At 34.8% G+C, this 20190-nt stretch overlaps 1 long non-coding RNA gene across 3 annotated transcripts; it reads right to left on the bottom strand.

Moving 5' to 3' along the window:
* Window positions 1-4557: 4557 nt before the first annotated feature.
* Window positions 4558-19610, bottom strand: LOC116419131. Of its 3 annotated transcripts, XR_004229400.1 has the most exons (5): window positions 19491-19610; window positions 18518-18597; window positions 9932-10017; window positions 8315-8648; window positions 4558-4713 (listed from the first exon to the last, which is right to left on the bottom strand). It is a non-coding gene; the product is annotated as an uncharacterized LOC116419131 (long non-coding RNA). The 3 variants fall into 3 exon arrangements; XR_004229398.1 differs by lacking the exon at window positions 9932-10017; XR_004229399.1 differs by lacking the exon at window positions 9932-10017 and having other exon boundaries at window positions 19531-19610.
* Window positions 19611-20190: the final 580 nt, after the last annotated feature.

Genomic DNA, 20190 nt, shown 5'->3' with positions numbered 1-20190 from the left:
CAAAATAAAACATTTTTCTTCTTCCTCAGGTTTAGATTTAGCGCTATGCTGGGAAATAATCATTTTCCTTCTGTCACAACTCTTGGCTCCTACTCTACTCCTTGACATTTTTTCATTAGAGAATTGTTCCAGTAAGTTAAACACCTTGAGGACAGATAAGGCCTAATAGAGAAATTTGGATATAGTAGGTAAATAAATGTTTATTGAATTGAATAGAATAGTAAACAAACATTTATTTTCATAGGTCTATATCATATTATTTTTGTTAAATTAATTTGTTGCTTAGGAGGTATGTGAGACATTTGTAGAAAAAATATTTTTAAAATTAGACTTGGAAAGATTCTTCATGTATATAGTAGAAGTTTTGTGTAGCAGACATTCTAATAAATGAGTAGGGAAGTAATAGGCAGCTTATTTGGCAAAGTGGATAAAGTGCTAGGCCTAGACTTGGGAAGACTCATCTTTGTTAGTTCAAATCTAGCCTCAGATATTTAATAGCTGTGACTGTGGACAAGTCACTGTTTGCCTCAATTTCCTCATTTGTAAAATGAGCTAAAGAAGGAAGTGGCAAGTTACTTCAGCATCTCTGCCACAAAAGTGGCTTAATCAAAAACCAGTCAATGAGCATTTATTTAATGTCTTCTGTGTGTAACTCACTATGCTAAATACTGAGGATAAAAATGAAACTATCCTTATTAACAAAGCTTACATTCTAATGGAGGGCATGAAAACGCATATAAGTATATGTAGAATAATCATAAATAAATGTAGTATAGTTAAATTGCAATGTAATTTGAGGGGGAGGGTACTAACAATTGAGAGAATCATAAAAGTTTGTTGTAGAGGGTGATGCTTAAGCAAGGTCTTAAGGAATATAAAAGGGAGTGAGTGCATTTCAGTTACAAAATCCTAGTTTTTTCATGTTGTCTAATGATTATTTGTATCTCCAGCTTCCTTTTCCTTTTACTGAAAAGACTTAGAAAATAATGTGTATGCATGTAATTTATTTAGTCCTCAAATATCAGGAAAACAACCTCTTAGCAGGCCCTATTCCTGGCCTTATTTCAGGTACATTTAGCACATTGTAATTTGAAGATTTATTTGATAAGAAATCAATTTTCTAAAAAGAGATTCCTGGTTAGAGAGAATGTAGAATAATATAGCTTTGACTATGTCATACTTTTATAAAGAATCCTTATCAATTTTCAGAATTTAGGGACTAGATTTACATTTTTAAAAAGTTTTTTTTTTTCCTAAACATATACTGCATTACTTAACCAGAAATATTTTTTAAAATCACTTTTTCTTGTTGGCTTTCTACTGGAAGTACATAACATGTTGTCTCAGGTCAACATAAAATCAAAAATAGCTGTCCCTACTCCCAAAAGCTTAAAAATGGCTGTTCTTTAGATCAAAGTCATGACTGTATATAATTGTGTACTCTAACACATTATTCCCCCACCATGTTTATTATTGTATAACTATAGCTTATGTTCTCTTGAGTATTTCTGCTATTGAAAGGCTAAGTAGTTTCTTTGTAGCTATCAATATACACCATTGACAAGACATTTTAAAGTTCTGTTATTCAAGCTTTCACAAAACTACTCTAAGTAGTTTTGCTCAAAACCAGTCCTAAAAGAGTTGACCTTTACAGCACTGTATTGATTAAAGAAAACAAACACTGTCATTTTAGGCAGACAAGATCAAAAACAAATTATAAACAAAAACTATGATTGATGCAACTACCTGCAGAAAACTCTCAAGTTGGTGAGCATTTTAGCTTAAGAAATAATGGAAATTTCCATAATTTATGAGAGCCCTTTGGTGTGAGAGACTTCTAAGCCAGAAAGACCAAAGTGTACATGCTTGTCTATATGACCCTAGATGAGACTCTCTCTGCTCTAGGTCACCTCCTATATCTAAAAGTTTCTGAGAAACTACAGAGTTGATAAAGAGATTCCTCTTACCCAGGAGTTTCCTATACCAGTAAAACTATATGTGTTGTTCCTCTTTATAGTATAATAGTTGTTTTTCTCTAACGGAATAAATAGAGAAATTGAGTTAAAAGGGTATGGTAGGGTGGTGGAAGAATGCTATTTAATCCACCTCTACTTTGGATTTTCCTTTCATTTTCTTGCCTTTCCTCCTGCCCCTTTACCTTTTTCCAATATATTTTAAAATATTTGACAATCACTTCTTTGGAAATGGTTTTCTGTAATATAGCCTAAGCATTTATTAATCACCTGCTATTTGAAAGTCATAGTACTAGGCATTAGGCACAGAATAAAAGAACAGCCCTTTTCCTCAAGGAGCATATTGGAGAAAAACTAACATGAAGTTAAGACTTCGATGTTTCCTCCTTTCTCTCTCTTCTCTCTCTCTCTCTCTCTCTCTCTCTCTCTCTCTCTCTCTCTCTCTCTCTCTCTCTCTCGTAAACATTTATATTAAAGTAATTATTTTGAAAAAGCCTTAATCATTTCAGGACACTAAATTGCCTTTCCATAAATTGTTTCTATATTCCACCAAATAATACTTTAGTGTCTAGGGAGTATTATCCTTCAAGCAGAGAAATATAATATGTAATATATACTTGACTAAGCATTATACAGTATTTCCATATTTTCAAGTATTATGTTGGCCATTTATATTATGACATTTCTAGAAGAATAACAGTGTGGTATAGTGGTAGAAGGGAGTCTAAAATTAATCTAAAATTAATAGCTTCCTCACAGGTGAGAAGCAAATGAAAAATGTTCATTAAACACTTTTCAAACTTAAGCCACTATATAATTGTCAACTACTGTTGCCTCTGCTTTCTAAAGTTATATAAGGATAAAAATTGGACTTGTGGTTTCAGTGGCTTAGGAAAATGCTGGGACAGCAGATTTATCACCTTCTTTGTAGGTTAAGAGTTTCAGAGAGTTACCTAGGATCCTAAAAGATGTGCTTCATTATTAGATTGTAAACTCTTTGAAGGCAAGGAGTATTTTTTGCCCCATTTTGTATTCTCAGTGCTTATTAGCACAATGCCTGGCACATAGTAGGTACATAATCAGTTAATAAAAGAATATATGCCAAAGAGTGGATTATAAGCAGGTCTCCCCAATTCCATTGCCAGCTCTGTATAAAGTTTGATGCTGCCTCTCTTTTATCATTATAGATTTAATACTTTGTATAATTTTATTCTTATAATTTAGAATAACAGTGTTAATATAATATAAACAGATCCCATTTTAAAGTTGTAAATTTTAAAAAGAAAATGTGCAATAACTTTGTTTGACAGTCATCCATTTATAGGATTTTTCCAGAGTTAACTGCCACCCCAGAATTATATTTTCCCCAAAACAGTTAATAACCAGAGAATATGTGTGCTCTTATATCTCCTAATCTATACTGTATATATACTATACATAATAATTATATATAGTAATAATTGCTTGATAGAAAATGGGTAACCTAGACCTAGCACTACACCACCACTATTATAAGACTTCCCTATAATTATGTCATTTAATGCAGTATAGAAATTAGCATGTTTCTAATTCTTATTCTCTCAACTTCCTCATCTTTCAAATAGAGATGGTAATTCTTAATACTACTGAAGTCATAAAGTTGTAAGGAATGCATTTGTTAAACATAAAATGATATATATAAATTTAAGCCATTGCCAGACTTTTCCACCTTCAAATAATTTTAATAATTTTTCAGAGGCCAAATTTCTCATTAATCTCTGCAGTGCTTTTCTTAATAAGCTTTCCACTATCATTTATAATATATAGGCTCTTGGCACCTTAATTTTATAATAGTGCTGTTACATTATAACCAGATTCCATTTTAAAATCATAAAACTCTACTGTAACCTTGTCTGACTAATCATCTTTTTAGACCATTTCTCCAAATAGCTAATCTGTCCCTTTGTAATATTAATTTCATTTGTAATTGTTTTTCCCCAAACCAGTTAACATTAACAGACCATAATACTCCACCAGCTAAGTAGGATATGTCTTTGCTTTTCAGTCTGTCCATTAGCTGTCCCTTTGTCACTGTGAAATTATTTACCTCCCCATACTGAGAAGAGGGCTTGGTTCTGGTTGATCCACAGAAATACAGACCTAAACTGAAGGATGGTCAGAGTGTTCATTTGATCAGGAATAAACTCTTGGAGGCTTGGTCATCTCTAAGTTGTTCTTCCCTTCATTCAATTATAAACTTGTTGCGAATAGGATCAGTATCACATTTGTTTTTATGTTTCCTGCATCTGGCATAAAATAGTACCTGGAATATGTTTTTGAACTGAGTTGATAGCTTCTGGATAAACAAAGGAATTGCATATGTTCTAGAACTCTCTCAGAATAGCTCTTGTGATACCAGAATCCTGTGGTTCCTTAATCCCTGGTACCTAGAAATCGGTTATTAAATACTTTACCAACTTTTTATGGTTAGATAGGTTTAAGGAGTTGCATAGTTCTGAGAGATGTATTTTTGGTTTTGTTCCTTGGGTAACTTGTCGTATTGGTAAAGAGTCATCAAAACAGAATCACTGTGACATGAATTTTGTTACATTTGTTTATTTTATTTTTTGGCAATACCTTTATAGTTGCATCTTTCAGCATGCAGAAACCACCACCACGATTAACTGCTAAATTAACTTAGCAGTTAATATATTGTCTCTCATTTTGTGGCATTCTCTGTGTTGTTCAGATGGAAGAGTGTCTGATGGCAGAAAAGGAAAAGTTTTATAATGATGTTTAAATACATTTTATAGCTTCTTAATCTTGTAACAGAGTTCCAGGGAAATTTCCATTTTGGTGTCTTCTGCCTGTACACCAGTAGAGGTCACTGTATGCCTAAAAAAGTTAGGTTTATCCAGGCTTGAAAGTGATGAGGCTGATGTTTGGATTATGATTTTCATTGTGAGTAGAGTTCAGAACTATTCTCTCCATCCACTTCCCACTCCCAAAGCTAAAGTAATCTACTTGAGACCAGAAAGTACTATTATATTTCATGGTAGTAGTATATCTAAAAGAATTTGAAATTGGGTAGATCCATAGTAAGCCTTCAGTTAAGATTCTTAGGTGTATTAGCCAGTTTGAATATCAGCATTGATGGTCTATAAATATTGTGGGTATTTTTTTCACATCTGTTTCTTAACACTGCTTCAGATCATATCCGTTAAGGGGTTTATTTTGGTTAGAAAGTAATTTTTAAAAAAGAATATAAATACTTATAAGAATATCAGTATTTCAGTGTCTTACATCTTATAGAGGTGATTTCAGAGGAATTATTTCAAAATTGTTCAGGTGAACATGATCTGATAGGAGTGTGGAGTTCAACTTCTTAAAAATCATATTGTATTTTATTGTATGATTAGATTAAATAGCATTTAATAGTATTTCATCCCCTAAATATTTTAGCCAAATACTTTGTAAATGAATCTTGTCCCATGATTTTTCTGCTCATATCAGATCAGATTTTGTTAAAAACTGTATGTGTGGTTTTAATACCAGACAAACAAAATAAGTAAATATTGCTTCTAAAAGGTAAATAGGCTTTCCTGCTTCATGGAGCACTATATCCTGTCGTTCCCAAACCAATGCTGTAAAATGATAAAAAGAATTTAGAGAAGTAAATAAAATTGCAAACAGGGGTTAACTTATGTGTATGTGTATCTGATAATACTAGTTCTGAGATCCTGGTCAAAGCACTTCTCTGAACTTTAGTTTCCTTATGTAAAAAATGAAGGAGTTGAGTTCATTGTCTTTGTGAGTTACTCTCTGACTCTAGATCTATAATCTTCTGGTATTCCCAGTAAAACATAAGTTTTTTGAAGGAAGAGATCATGCTACTTTTTATTCTTTTATCACTAACACTTAGCACAGTACCTCAAATGTGTTAAACATTTAATTGCTTATTGAATTGTATTTGTTGAATTTTTTCCCCACTACTTATATATAGTTGTATATCTCTCCAGTGACAGTTAATGTACTAAAAAGCAAATTCATTTTTATATCTTTCATTGTAGTTTTTTCCTAACTATATATGTATGCTTTTTTTGTAGTTTATAAAGAACTTTTTATTGTTGTTTCATTTAGGTCTCCCTAATTTTTTAGTTTATTTTTTTTAAATAGCTCTTTATTTTCAAAACGCATGCAAAGATAGTTTTCAACATTCACCCTTGCAAAACCTTACATTCCAAATTGTTCTTCCTCCCTTTCTCAGGTCTCCGTCCCCTAGACAGAGGGTAATCCAATATATGTTAAACATGTGCAGTTCTTCTATACATATTTCCACATTTATCATGATGCTGGGTCTCCCTATTTTTCCCAGTCTAGAAGAACAGCAACTACTCACAAAACTGATCTCACTATTGATTGTCATAGGACCTTGGATTTGCCCCATTTTCAGCCTGAACCAGTTTCACCTGCTTAGATAACCCTGTGACCCCTGTAGGTTTAAGTCATACTACAGCTTACAATTTCTAAGCTCAGGTGATCCACTAACCCCAACCTTCTAGGCAACAAGAATTATAGGCATATACCACCACACCTGACTTTATAAATCAGTTTTTTAAGAATTTTTGTGTTCTCTTGAATTCAGCTAAATGACTAGGGTTTGAAAGTTTGTTGGAGATTTTTGCCAAATTTTATAACTTACATATCATAAACCACTACTTTCTTTTCTATCTAGACTGATAAATATAACGTATTTGTTTTCAACCACCCAGGTAGAGAAGTTTAGAATTTTTAAATGTCCATCTATGTTATGAAAGTAAGGCCATGCCACTACTTTCAGATCATACAAAATTATATATAAGGGATGTGTGTGTGTGTGTGTGTGTGTGTGTGTGTAAAGGGACGGAACTCTGGAGAAGTATACTTGAAACAAGGACATTTACAACAAGGTGTTAACTCAGTGGAATTGATGAGATAATAATTCTCTAGTTCACATATATTTGGTATGATATAATATAATCACTCTAGTATGCTGTAATGATGTAATTGTAATAGGGTATTCAAGGACTAAGAGAAGTGGGGACAGAGGCAATCAGAGGCAGTTGGTCAGACTGGAACAAACTATGAAGGAGACAAACTTCGATGTTGACAATAAAGACTTTAGACTCTATTCCTGACAATTCTCGTGGTGTCTGTCCTGCTGAGACCAAGGCCGGTCCAGAGGACCTCCAGAAAGCTATCCTGGACATTACATATATGTGTGTGTGTGTGTATTATCTCTCTCTCTATAAAACTATAAAACCACTTAGGATGATGGATTTAAAACTAAAAAATTAAGATCAGAGAGAGATCATCATTTCAACCTTTTATTACAGATGTGAAAACTGAGACCCAGAGAAGTCAAATGATTTGCCTTAGGTGACACAAGTAATAAGTAGCAGAAATGAGATTTCATCCCTTGTACCTTGATATCAGATCCAGCCCTTTTTCCATTGACCCCATTCTCTTTCTCCTCTTACACACTAATTCATTATGTAAATTCAGAGGAAAATAGAGAACACATCTTTTAAAGCTTATCTTTCTCTTTATCACATTTAGAATCAGCCTCTATTTAAAAGTCATTTAGGTGGTAAGGTTGGGCTTGAGGTCAGGAAGGCTTTATCCTCCTGAGTTCAAATATAGTCTCAGAGTTTACTAGCTGTGTAATCATGGGCAAGTCACTTAATACTGTTTGTCTCAGTTCTTCATCTATACAATGAGTTGGAGAAGGATAAGGCAAACCATCTCAATAGTTTGCCAAGAAAGCCCAAAACAAGGCAATGAAGAGTCATACAGAACTGAAATGCCTGGACAACAGTAACAGATATAACCTATACCTAAGCAAGCATCCCTCATTCAACATCCCTGGCATGTGGTCATCTAAGGTCTAGTGATGACATCTAGTCATGCCAGAATATCATGCCAGAATATTGAGATATTTTAATGTCCTGATTATATCACTTTATGTATTAGCTGTCTTATTCAACTTTTTGCTATATGTGTATTTCATAAACACACATCTATGCCTTTATCCTAGCCACTTCTTTGTGGAGCATCTTTCCAAGGTTCATTGCCCTAAGCTACCTCTACGCAAGCCAAATCCCCAAAGGGTGGATGGTTATTCTCCACTTAGGGTTCTCAGGGTAAATCTAAGGGGCTAGAAAGAATATTTATTGAACAGATATAGTAAGTTAAATGTTATATATATATTTTTAAATCCCTCCTTCACTAAAAGGAATTGTACTCCTTTAAAGACTCAAAAGTCCCTAGGAAGAATAGACTCAAACTTAGGGAGCACATGTAACTTAAAGGTGTATTGATACCTCTTGGACATTGGAGTCTTCATGAACTTCTAAGTATTGCTCTTTGCTGACCTCTTCAGATCAGTGTATATATCCTGCATACTGTCTTTCCTTGTTCAGTTTATACTTAGCATGTCTGTCAGCTCCAGATTAAGATACTGCTGGTAGTCACACACCTATTCTAAGTATACTTCCACCTCCTAGTGGAAAATCCAGATCTTCAGAACTCTTGAAGTTCATAGGGTTGTAATCTTGTCAACGGAGGCTGGGAAAGAGATAAGCTCATTCCTCCCCATCTGAAGCATTTTGTTTCAGGAATCTTCTTCCATTGGATTCACCCATGCTCAAGTTGCCCCTGTGACATGAAAGTTAAAATCCCATTTTGCTTCTTTGCCCATAACCTACAGGTCTCAGCTATTTATCTCAACTAATTACAAGACAATCATTTTGAGGTTTATTTGCTTCCATATGATGACCAAAGTGTCTCTCTCTTTCAAATTGATTAAAATTTTTTTGTATCTAATTAAAACTTTGATTGATTGAGTCAATCCAGCTAGGCTTTCTGGGATTACATTAATTAGGGTGGATGAACTACCCTTACATAAAAATGTTGAATGCCACAGGGCCAAGAATAGATTTTTGAGATACTTCACTAGAAATCACTCTACATTTTGACATTTCACTGGAGATCTCACTTCAGCTTGACATTAATTAGTCATTGATCAGTTAGTCATCATTCTTTGAAAGCCGCCATTAAACCAGTTTCAAATGCAAAACTATGCTATGTGAAACTTGTAACTCTCTCATCTTGTCCACAAGAATATCATAAGACATATTGTCAAATGTTGTACTGTTTTTATTGTGTCATCCCACCTTTCTCACTAACTCCTTGCCAAGAAAAGAAATGATAGTAACCTGTTCTGGATGAAGTTAATGTAATGTAAATTCCCTCCCTCCCTCCCTTCTTCTCTACCTTCTTCTCTCTCCCTTCTTTCCTTCCTTCCTCCCTCCCTCCCTCCCTCCCTTCTTTCCTTCCTTCCTCCTTTCCTCCCTCCCTTCCTTCTTTCTTCCCTCCCTCCTCTCCCTCCCTTCCTTCCTCCTTCCTTCCTTCCTCCCTTCCTTCCTTTCTCTCTTTCTTCCTCCCTTCCTTCCTTCCTCCCTTCCTTGCTTTTCTCTTCCTTCCTTCCTTCCTTCCTTCCTTCCTTCCTTCCTTCCTTCCTTCCTTCCTTCCTTCCTCCCTCCCTCCCTTCTTTCCTTTCTCCCTCCCTCCCTCCCTCTCTCCTTTCTTCCTTCCTTCCTTCCTTCCTTCCTTCCTTCCTTCCTTCCTTCCTTCCTCCCTCCCTCCCTTCTTTCCTTTCTCCCTCCCTCCCTCCCTCTCTCCCTTTCTTCCTTCCTTCCTCTTTCCTTTCCTTCCTTCCTCCTTCCTTCCTCCCTTCCTCCCTTCCTCCCTTCCTCCCTTCTTCTCTCCTTCCTCCCTTCCTTCCTTCCTCTCCCTTCCTTCCTTCTTTTCTTCCTTCCTTCCTTCCTCCCTTCCTTCGTTTCCTTTCTCCCTCCCTCCCTTGCTTCCTTCCTTCCCCCCTCCCTTCCCACCTGGTCTTATCCAGAAACTCAGTAACTAAATCCAGTAATATTCCATACCTCTGCTGATTGGCATAGAAGATGTGATCTGCTTCTTTTCTAGTCTGAGCTGATTATCTTTTTCTTAGGCACCCTAAGTTCAAATCCTAGAGATTCACCATATTGGAACAGAATTTAGTGCAGATAATGTTTTACAACTGAAATTCAGAATTTCCAAGTAATGTGGCTAGTCTCAGCCTCCCTAGGAGTAAATTCTACAGATGTATTCCATCATGAACAACTCTACACTATTTTTTCAATTTGTAGTTTATCTATTTTTCCTCTAATTTTTAATATGTCTTCTTTTGTGTTTATTTTAGGCTTGTTCATTTGTTGGCTTCTAATTGTTAAAATGTATATTCAGTTCATTAATATTCTCTTTTTTTCTATTTTGTTAATGTATGTTTGTAGGGATATGATTTTTCCCCTGAGGACTGCTTTAGCTGCATCCCAGAAATTCTGGTATGTTGTTTCATCATTATCATTTTTTTCACATAATTTATTGTTTCTATGATTTGTTCTTTGACCCATCATTATTTAGGATTTCATTGTTAAGTCGCCATTTGTCTTTTGTTTGTGATCCCTATATCAGTGACTATTTTTATTACATTATGAAATTACATTTACTATTTCTGCCTTTGAACATTTGTTTGAAATATCTCTATGCTCTAATAAATGGTCAGTTTTTGTAAAAGTCCCATGTGGTGCTGAGAAATATATATATATATATATATATTTTTTGCAGTTTCATTTAGATGATGCTTTAAGTCTTTTTGTATATAATTTCTTCAGTAATTTGTTGTTTCATATTTTCCCCCTTTATTTATCTTTCTGTTAGACTTATTAAAAGCTGTGAAAGGTGACATTGAAGTATCTTGTTATTGTTGTGTTTTTGTTTATGCATATTTTTGTAGCTAAGCTGATGTTTCTTTTGTGAATGTGGATGCTAAGACATCTAAATTTTGGTTTTTACTTATGATTACTTTCACTATAGTATAGTTTCCTTGCTTATTTGTCCCTTTTTACTTTTTGAATATTTTTGCTTTGTCAGATAGCACAACTGCAATCTCTGCTTTTTTGGATTCATTTGGTACATAGTACATATTCTTCCAGTCAGTCAGTTTTATTTTGTGGATGTCTGTTTTTAAAATGCGTTTTTTGTAAGCTGCAGATTGTAGAATTTTGTTTTATCTAATCTGTCACTTTTTAATTTCATTGGCTTGTTTAATCCATTCACACTTAAAGTTAGGTTTATATTTTCCATAAACATAGTACTATATCTCTTCAGTTTCTTTAGCTTAAATTTTTTTTTTTTTTAAGGTACCCTTGTTCCCTCTGGCATTCTTCTACGTGTCTTGTGTCGTATTTGTTACTTTTTGGAGTTTTGCTTACTAACAGTTCCTTTTTCTTTCCTGCATTTATCTGATATTTAATTCTTCCACTCATTGTTTTTCTTTCTGTCAAGTAGATTCTTCCTTTTTCTTATCCTCTCCAACTAATTCTGTTCCTTAGGGTTTTTAATTATTATTATTTATTTCATTCTTTATAACAAGATTTTCTCCTTTCCAGAGAGGATTTTTCTCCCTCATTCTCTTCATTATATTCATCCTCTCTATCTTCTCTAGAATCTCATTCTTTGGTTCATGGTCCCTATATTTATATAACCTAACACTATTCTGAATTTCTCATGTAATCAGATCATCTGAGTTATCAATTCTAGTCTATCCTGTTTGAAGTTGTTTCTGTCACTGATTTGATGAGGTTGCATCTTGGACTTCTTTTTTCTGTTGTGGCTTACTATCAGAAAAAAATGTTAATTCTTCTGGGGAACAACATTATACCATGTCAGTAATCTTCCACTTCATCCCCATCTCCTTAATTATATAGCCCACCACTATTTCTTCCTGGTCATATTCATTTATCTAAATCAATGCTCTACCACTCCATCAGGAACCAGTTGTCTCCAGGAACTCCAGAGCTCCTGAACCAATGGCCTTTTCATGCAACAAATCCCCATAGACAGTACCCAGCACAAGGTCCCCATCTCCTTTCACGGAACTTCTCTCTTTATGTATAAGAGCATTCATCAATGGAACTCCCTCCCATTACCAAAGCAAGACCTCCAATATTTTAATTCCCTTTGCCTCCTTATCCACTTCCTTGCAAGCTTTTTCTGAAAGACTATAAAAGTCATTTTCCCCTCATTGCTAGCCCTAAGTTTAACTGGAGCACATCATGTATTCCCTTCTATTCTCCTCCTTCCTCCTCCATTCTACACATTTTCCCATTTTGTAATTTAATCTACAAGAAACATTGATGCACCTGTAGGCTGGGTGTTTCTAGGCTCTGTCATAACAACCCAAGCTCACCTCTCCAATATCACTTTTTCCAATCTCCGCTTTCACTCCTATGTTTTTGTGTACATTTAAAAAGAAATCTTTTATTGGTTTCTTTGATGTTACTCTACTGATGTTGATGCCTTTGTTGTATTTATTCATTCCTCATGCATCTCTGTTGTTTGGAGTGTTTGAGAAGTAAATAATCAGTTCAATTCTGGTTTTCTTTCTGAAAATGTTTTAAACACCTCTTTATTATCAAATGTCCATATATTTTCATTTATAGTAGAGCTAGGATTTTTCAAGATAGGTCATTTTGGATTGCATCTTGAGACCCATTTGGTTTTGGGAACATATTATTCCATTCCCTCTGCATTTTCTGGTAGGTATAATAGTCTTGGGTTATTAAATTTTCCTTTCCTTTGTATTTAAAGGTATGTATCTTAGCCACTTACAGAATTTCTTTTTTCTCAAGTTAACCATTATGTGTCTTGGGGCTTAAAGCCTTGGGTTTTTTTCTGTAGGTGATCTATGAATTCTTTGCCTAAATGAGGCCATATTTCTTTCTGCTATTAATATCTTCCCTGTTGGTTTATCTGCTTATGCCTAAGAGTTTGTGGAGTTCTCTTTTTTCTGAGATCTATGGTAATTTTGGTCTTCCTCCCTCTTCTCCCATCCTCCTTATTTTCCTTAATTGCTCACTTTTTAATTCGGTCCCTTCTGATGGTGGTTTCCTTTGGGGCGAATAATAATGCATTTTAGCCTTTTCCCAGACTGGAAAATTCATGGTTCACCAATTTAGGTCTCTGCCTGGATTGACTTTGGGGAGCACCAGCTTGGTTCCAGCTGGAGAGTGCCATCTTTCCTCCAGGCTTAGTGAATTTCAAAGGAGTGCCCAGTACTTGTCCTACTCCCTCTATTTCTTAGTTTTCCGGTCTGGCTAAACAAAGTAATTCCATGCTGGTACCATTGCAATCTGTATTTTGATTTCTGCTCTTGAAAGTTTAGATATCCAAGGTTGGGGATGGGGAATGTTGGGGAAGAGGGCTGTGGACTTGTGCTCAGATGTATCTGTTGTACCTTTCTCTATGTTCCTCCTCCTCTCAGAGAGATCTTTGGTAGTAGAGACTACTGCTGTGGCTCAGGCTCTCAAGGCCTGAGGATATTTCTGCAGTTTGGAATTTGGATCTCCACAGAAATGGAAAGAAGGAAGAGGGACTGGAAATGTGGTGTTACGTTTGTTACAAATCCATAGATCAGGTCAACTTGTGAAGCTTTCTGCTGGTATTGTGCTGGGTAGTAAAGGAGGGGGGCATGAATTAGGCATTAGTTCTTGGAGTTTTTACTTTCTTTTGTTTTTCTAATGTCTCAGACCATGGAGTCAGTTGAAGTTCCTTTATCTTTGGTGCATGATTTCTGTTTTGGAGAGGTTTGAAGGGTTATGGGGATCTGAGGATCCATTTTGCTGGTCACCTGACCCAGGAATTTCACCACTAATTTTCAAGGACCACTTTTTGGCTCAGTAACCACAGCTACCAGTTCCTTCAGTTCCCTAGGATGTAACTTGTCCCAGCTTGTATTCATTGTATTTATTCAAAGCCGATAGGATTTTCTTATTAACTTTTCATTAACATTTTCATTATCTTGAAATTCAGATCCTATGAACCACTTAGGCTCTTTGCTTCCTAGCCTGAAAATGATGAGGATGATGATGATGATGATGATGATGATGATGATGATGATGATGATTGGTTTTAAAGCATTGAAGGTGGAAGGGGGGCAGCTAGGTGGCACAGTAGATAGAGCACCAGCTCTGAAGTCAGGAGGACCTGAGTTCAAATCTGGCCTCAGGCACTTAACACTTCCTGGCTGTGTAACCCTGGGCAAGTCACTTACCCCTAATTGCCTCAGCAAAAAAACCCAGAAAACTTAGTGGGCCAGGGGTGAGTAGTGGGTGGGAGGTAGGTAAGAAGGGATGAGGAAAGATAAGCTAAATAATAATTAAGTATTCTGCTTTCCCTCCAGTGTCAAGATCATTTCCTATATTTTAGGGACTGGGAATACAGAAACAAAATGATATGGTCCCTGCCTTCAAGGAGCCTACATCCTGTCAGGGAAACAACATGTAAAAAAAGGCAGATACAAAGTAAATACAAGATAATTTCATAGAGTGGGCATTAGCAACTATAGTTATCAGTAGGGTGGCATTTGAACTGTGCTTTGAAGAAAGCTAGTGATTCTAAGAAACAGGTAAGGAAATATTGATGTTCAGGCAGGTGTGAAGTCACAAAGGTAGAAGATTGACTATCACATTTAAGTAATAGCAAGAAAGAAAGTAATGCTTATAAGCTTAGAAAGATAAGTTAGAACCAGGCTGTAAGTTATTTAAATAAATGCCAAAAGAGTTTGTATTTGATCCTAGACGGAACAATAAGAGTTTATGAGGAGGATCATGACGTGGTCAAATTGTATAATATAATGTCTTATTGAGGGAGTAGAATTAGAAGAAAAGGTCAATTGAAATGTTCCATTAAAATCTTCTTCTGATTCCTATCCTCATCATAAAATGAAGTTAATCCCAGCTCCTTCCCTCAAGGTACAAGCTTTAGCAATGGAAAGGTTTCATAATGGAAAGGTTTTGAGTTCAGTCACAGGGATGGATTGTATGTGTGGTATATAAGATGAGCCTACCTTGGGTCAAAAAGAGTCATCCCCTGAACATTTGCCACTAGATGATTTATTTTTTCAGCCATAACCCTTCATATCCATTAAGGAATAGAAGGAAGTATAGAAACATTTGTGGAAGCAATGTCCAGACTTGAAATCAGAGGCTTAAAGTACTGCCATGATAGTAATTACTGTTATAATTCATGTCTATTTTATTAGCTATCATATATCCAGACAAATATACTGCCTTTCCACAGTATTAAGGAAAGAGTTAAGAACCTATGTTTGAATTTTAACCGCCTTTTATTGTGGTATGTATGATATTAGGCTTAACATTTCTGAGCCTCATTTAAAATCATTTTCAATGTGAGGATAGTACCAATTGATCTATAAAAGCCTTATGATCCCAATATTGACATTGTGCTTCACAATAAAAATTTAATTTCTTAGCCCAAACTCAAGTAAATTTTATTTAGAATTTAAGTCAGCCATCAGAGGGCAGCAGGTAGGCCACTTTCCAAAAATTTCCTCTGCTATTTAGAAGTTATTCTGTTTGTGAGTCTTCAAGATAGCAGGTTAGATCCATTTATCTTGACAAATTCATTCCTATGTAATTAAGAAACCCTTTTCTCCCTCATACCTCATGACCCAGTTTATATTTCTAGACTATTCTCTTTTCTTTTTCCAAAATAATCTTTATATTTTTATACTTGGTACGTTTTTAAAAAATCTGATAAAAAAAAAAAAAGGGATGACAGAGCTGAAACACCTAAGTCAACATTTCTTTCATTTGTTTTGTAGTTGTCCTCTTCAGTCAGAAGCATATTTAATAAATATTTATTAAACACCAACTGTGTATAGAGTTCTATGACAATAATTTCTCTTTTGTAAATTTCAGGGAAGTAAGCTAAAATAAGATTTACAATCATTTTTTAGTATTGTTTCATTATAATATGTCTTTGTGACATTTTCCATTACGGGTTTTACTCATTTTTCTTATCAACCATATAAAACACAATCATATAAAAAGTTTTTTTGTTTTTTTTTTCTTTTTATTAGTGAAGCATTTCCATGCAAAAATTGATTTCCTTATCACATTCTAAAAGTAATTTGTTTTCTTCATGGATAATTTCTAAGTTTCTTAAATAGGAAGAAGGTTAAATGCTTAAGAAATTTCTTTTTATATTCATTTACCTTTCAGTCCAGTGTATAAATACAACCAGTCAGCCAGAATAAAGGGGTGTCTAGTTACATACTACTGAATCAGATGCATATTGTCATTCAAGTAAATGAATCATTTTTTGATTTTTTTTACCCTTATAGTCATAGTAAACAAAGCTAGCCCAAGGCAAAACAGTGAGTAAAACCAATGTTTGCCCTTACTGCCCTTTCTTCTGCTGGTGTCCTGTTTTTCCACTGCCTTTTACTACCCACCCCTAAGTACCACCCCATCCCACATCTGTTTCTTTGGCCTTGTACCCCAAGTGGCCTTCTGCTTTGTTTCTTCTTGTAGTTCCCCTTCCTGCTTTGGAATTTATAGTCATAGAATTTTGTCTCTAGAAGAGACCCTAAGAAACTATTTAGCTTAGCATTTCCTGAACTAATTTGGCCATAGTACACTTTGTTGCTTGAAAAGTATTAAAGGAACTTATTTGCTAATTTGAGGAATCTGAGGTATGATACACCCTGCTGTGATGTAAGAGAGTCAGAGAAATTATAGAAGAAATTAAATGTAATTTCATATAAAAATTATAGCCCAAAGACATTTATGATACATAATTTATCATTTAATATTTTAGAGGGAAAGGTTTTTGGTAGCATGAAAATCCTTTAGCAAAATTCTAGCTAGCACTGTAATTAACACCAAATTTCCCCAGACTTTCAAAAACATTAGTTTAGATTGACACCCCTATCCTCTTTCCCTTTCAACTCCATATGTCTGTAACACATGTTAAACCTTTCCTTCAGACTAAAAGCATTTGGGAGAAGGATACCTGAGATAATGGTATAATAAATTTTACACCGATGCGCATCTCAACTATTTACTTTTCTGAGTAATCAAGATTTGGGGCTTTATGATTTACATCATAGTAGATTTTGTTAGACTATAAGAATTTTAATAGAATATCCTTTGTATCAAACCTATAAGCATTTAAGGTATATATATTCGTGGTCCTGATCAATTGAAGAGTTCTAACTGAAAAACAAAACAAAAAAAACCCTTTCCTTCCCTTTTTCCTATTAGCTTGCAGACATATTTAGATCCCCCTCATCCTTTAAAAATTTTTTTGACTCTTCTACCTCATTATACTGTGTTTCTATTTCTTCCTTTCATTGCTGAATAGTAATTCATTTTGACGTTTTAAATTCCAGTTTCTATTTGTATCACTATTTTTACAGAAACTTTTCTCAAAGACAATCTTATTTACACTCTCATTGGTTTTTTCTCAGCCCTCATCTTCCTCTTTGGCCTCCATGCATCATTTGGAAATATTAAAAATATTAACATCACATTCCTTATCATTTTTCCTTCCTTAGCTTCTGTGATATCATAATCAAATTCTTTTCCTCAATTGTAAAGTGGGGATAATAATAGTATCTCCTTCACAGGATTGTTATAGGGATTTGTGTGGAATATCAAAGAAAATAATGTTTGTAAAGCATTTTACACAATGCCTGGTACATAGTAGGCATTTAATAAGAAAATGCTTGCTTCCTTCATTCTTCTTACCAAATAAAGATCAAACTCAGCCTGAAATTTAAGTCCTTTCAGAAATTGGAATTTTTCTATTTTCTCAGCATCTACTCACATTACTCCCATTCTGATACATTATGGTTGTGGTCTTACCAGACGGAATCATTTATTGTCCATTGTACACTTTGCAAATCTTAGTGCCTTTGCTCACCATCTAATCCAATCCATTAATTATCTATTGTCTGTCTGCTGTCTGCAAGGCTAGGTACTAAGGATAAAAAATAAAATGAAATGAAAGACCATTCCCATTTTTCAATGTATTTAAACTTAACAATTAAAATATGGTACCCAAAAATGGGACATCAAAATTTAAAGGTGACCTCAATAAGTATAAAAGATAGTAATTCTCCACCTGCCTCCCTCTTTTGGAGTTTTGTGCCTTTATGAATGCAGACTGTGATTACATCCATTTTTTTGGCTGTAGTTTTACTTTCTTAGTTCACACTGAGCTTGCCTCTCCACTAACATCCTCAGATATTTTTCAGACAAACTGCTATCTACCTATCACACTCCTCAAAAATTTACTGTTGGATCCATATCGGATTTTACATTCATTGTTGCATTTTTAAGAATATTAAGTCTTATTTTTTAGCCTTTTGAGCTCCCTTTGTTCCTGACTGTCATCTGATACATTAGCTAATCTTCCCAGCTTTGTGTTACCTACAGATTTGATAGTTTTTTTTTTTTTTTAATCTACTTCATTGGTAAAAACATTTTCCACATCCCAGTCAAACTGTATTTGAATCCTTTTCTCTTGATCCTTTTTTCTTTCTTCTCCTTCTTCCATGTGTTTGTGAGTATATCTCTTAATGTCTGAAATCCTGTTGGAACTAAATGTTTGTTGCTTACCTGATTTGTTGAAATGCTTTCTTCAAGGCGCAAGTTGGATGAATCTTGTTTGATTAACAACTTCTTCTTGCCCTTGCTACCTGAAACACAAATTTTCTTATCAATACTATGTTTGGATTATCACTTTCTTCCTTGTACCATACTTTTTAAAATATATGTTTGTAGAGATATTTCCTCCCCTCCTCCATAGTAGACTTTCCATTCATTTCTAAGTTCCTTGATAGCCTTGTTTTTCTTTTTTACATTTCCAAGACAAAGTGTGGTTCCCTGTACATAATAGGCACTTGATAAATGTTAGGGTGTCAATGAGCACCACCCTATCTAGGGTGCCTTCAGTTGAAGAATATATTGTCACAACCTGGCAGCTGATGGCCCAGTGGGTAGAGCAATGGATCTGTAGTCAGGAAGATCTGAGTTCAGATCTGGGCTCAGAAACTTGCTGAGTGACCCTAGGCAAGTTGACATTTAACCTTTGTTTTTCTCACTTTTCTCATTTGTACAATGAAGATAATAATAGCATCTATTTCAAAAAAAATTTTTTTGAGGATCAAATGAGATAATATTTATAAAAAGCATTTTAGCACTGTGCTTCATACATAGAAGGTACCATACAGATTTTTATTTCTCCTCCCTATTTTCCTAAAATGAGGTCCGATGGAATTAGCGATCAGAAAGCCTGTGGGTGCTAGTCCTATCTCCTCCATTGTGTGTCCCAACTAATCCAATAATAATAAAAGAATAATTATGTAGCTTTTGAGTTCCAAAATGCCATTCATAAATGCCTCATTTGATTCCCATCACAACCCTGTGAGGTTTATCTGTAAACAGGTTATCTCCTGTTTACAGATAAAGAAATGTTATCTCCTGTTTACAGATAAAGAAATTAAGAGCACAGGATCATAGATTTAGGGGTAGAAGGAACTTCATAGATCAGTTCAGTCCCTTAATATTCAAAAGGTAAGATGTGACTCACTTATAGAATGTAACTCATAAATCAGAAGCAGGATTCCAACCTGGTCATTTTCTTTTAACTCCTAATTCAGCAGCCTTCCACTATGGTGCTGGATCTGTAGTCTGATTTCCCATATTTGTATGAAATGAGGTCGATAATAATTGCCTGGCTTACTTCACAAAGGTTATTGTTAGGTTCAGATGAGATCATGGATATGAAAATGGTGGGAAACTGAAGTGTTACGTGAGTTATTATTATTTCAAAATCAACACTGCCTGGAGTACAACATTACTTCAGCAGTAATGAATGTTCTGCCTTTTCATTGCCATTCAGCTATGAAGAGCAACTTCATATGAGTGTGGCAGTTGGGAAATGACTTCTACATTCTGTGTTCAGTTTTTCATAGCCAATTTATAGATATAAAAAGTAAATTATATTCCTTATAAATGGAAATTTTTTGGCACTTTTGTATATTAAAGAAAAAGAATTAGCTAGAGGCATTATGTAGTAGTAGATAGTTTCTCAATGTAGAAGACATAGATTTAAGGTCTTTCTCTAACTCTGGGACTCTGGGCAAGGCTCTTTATCTCTCTGTCTTAAGAAACACATCATTTGAAGAGTAGTTACAGATCCATTTTGGTAGAGTTTTTTTTCAATCAGAGTTCCCTACAGCAATGAAATCACAAGTCAAGACTCAAAACAAAACAAACATAAGCTGTAT

This window comes from Sarcophilus harrisii, chromosome 4 (assembly GCF_902635505.1).
Source record: "Sarcophilus harrisii chromosome 4, mSarHar1.11, whole genome shotgun sequence".
Taxonomy (NCBI): domain Eukaryota; kingdom Metazoa; phylum Chordata; class Mammalia; order Dasyuromorphia; family Dasyuridae; genus Sarcophilus; species Sarcophilus harrisii.
Note: the sequence above shows the minus strand (reverse complement) of the source record. Positions and strands in the feature narration are given on the sequence as shown.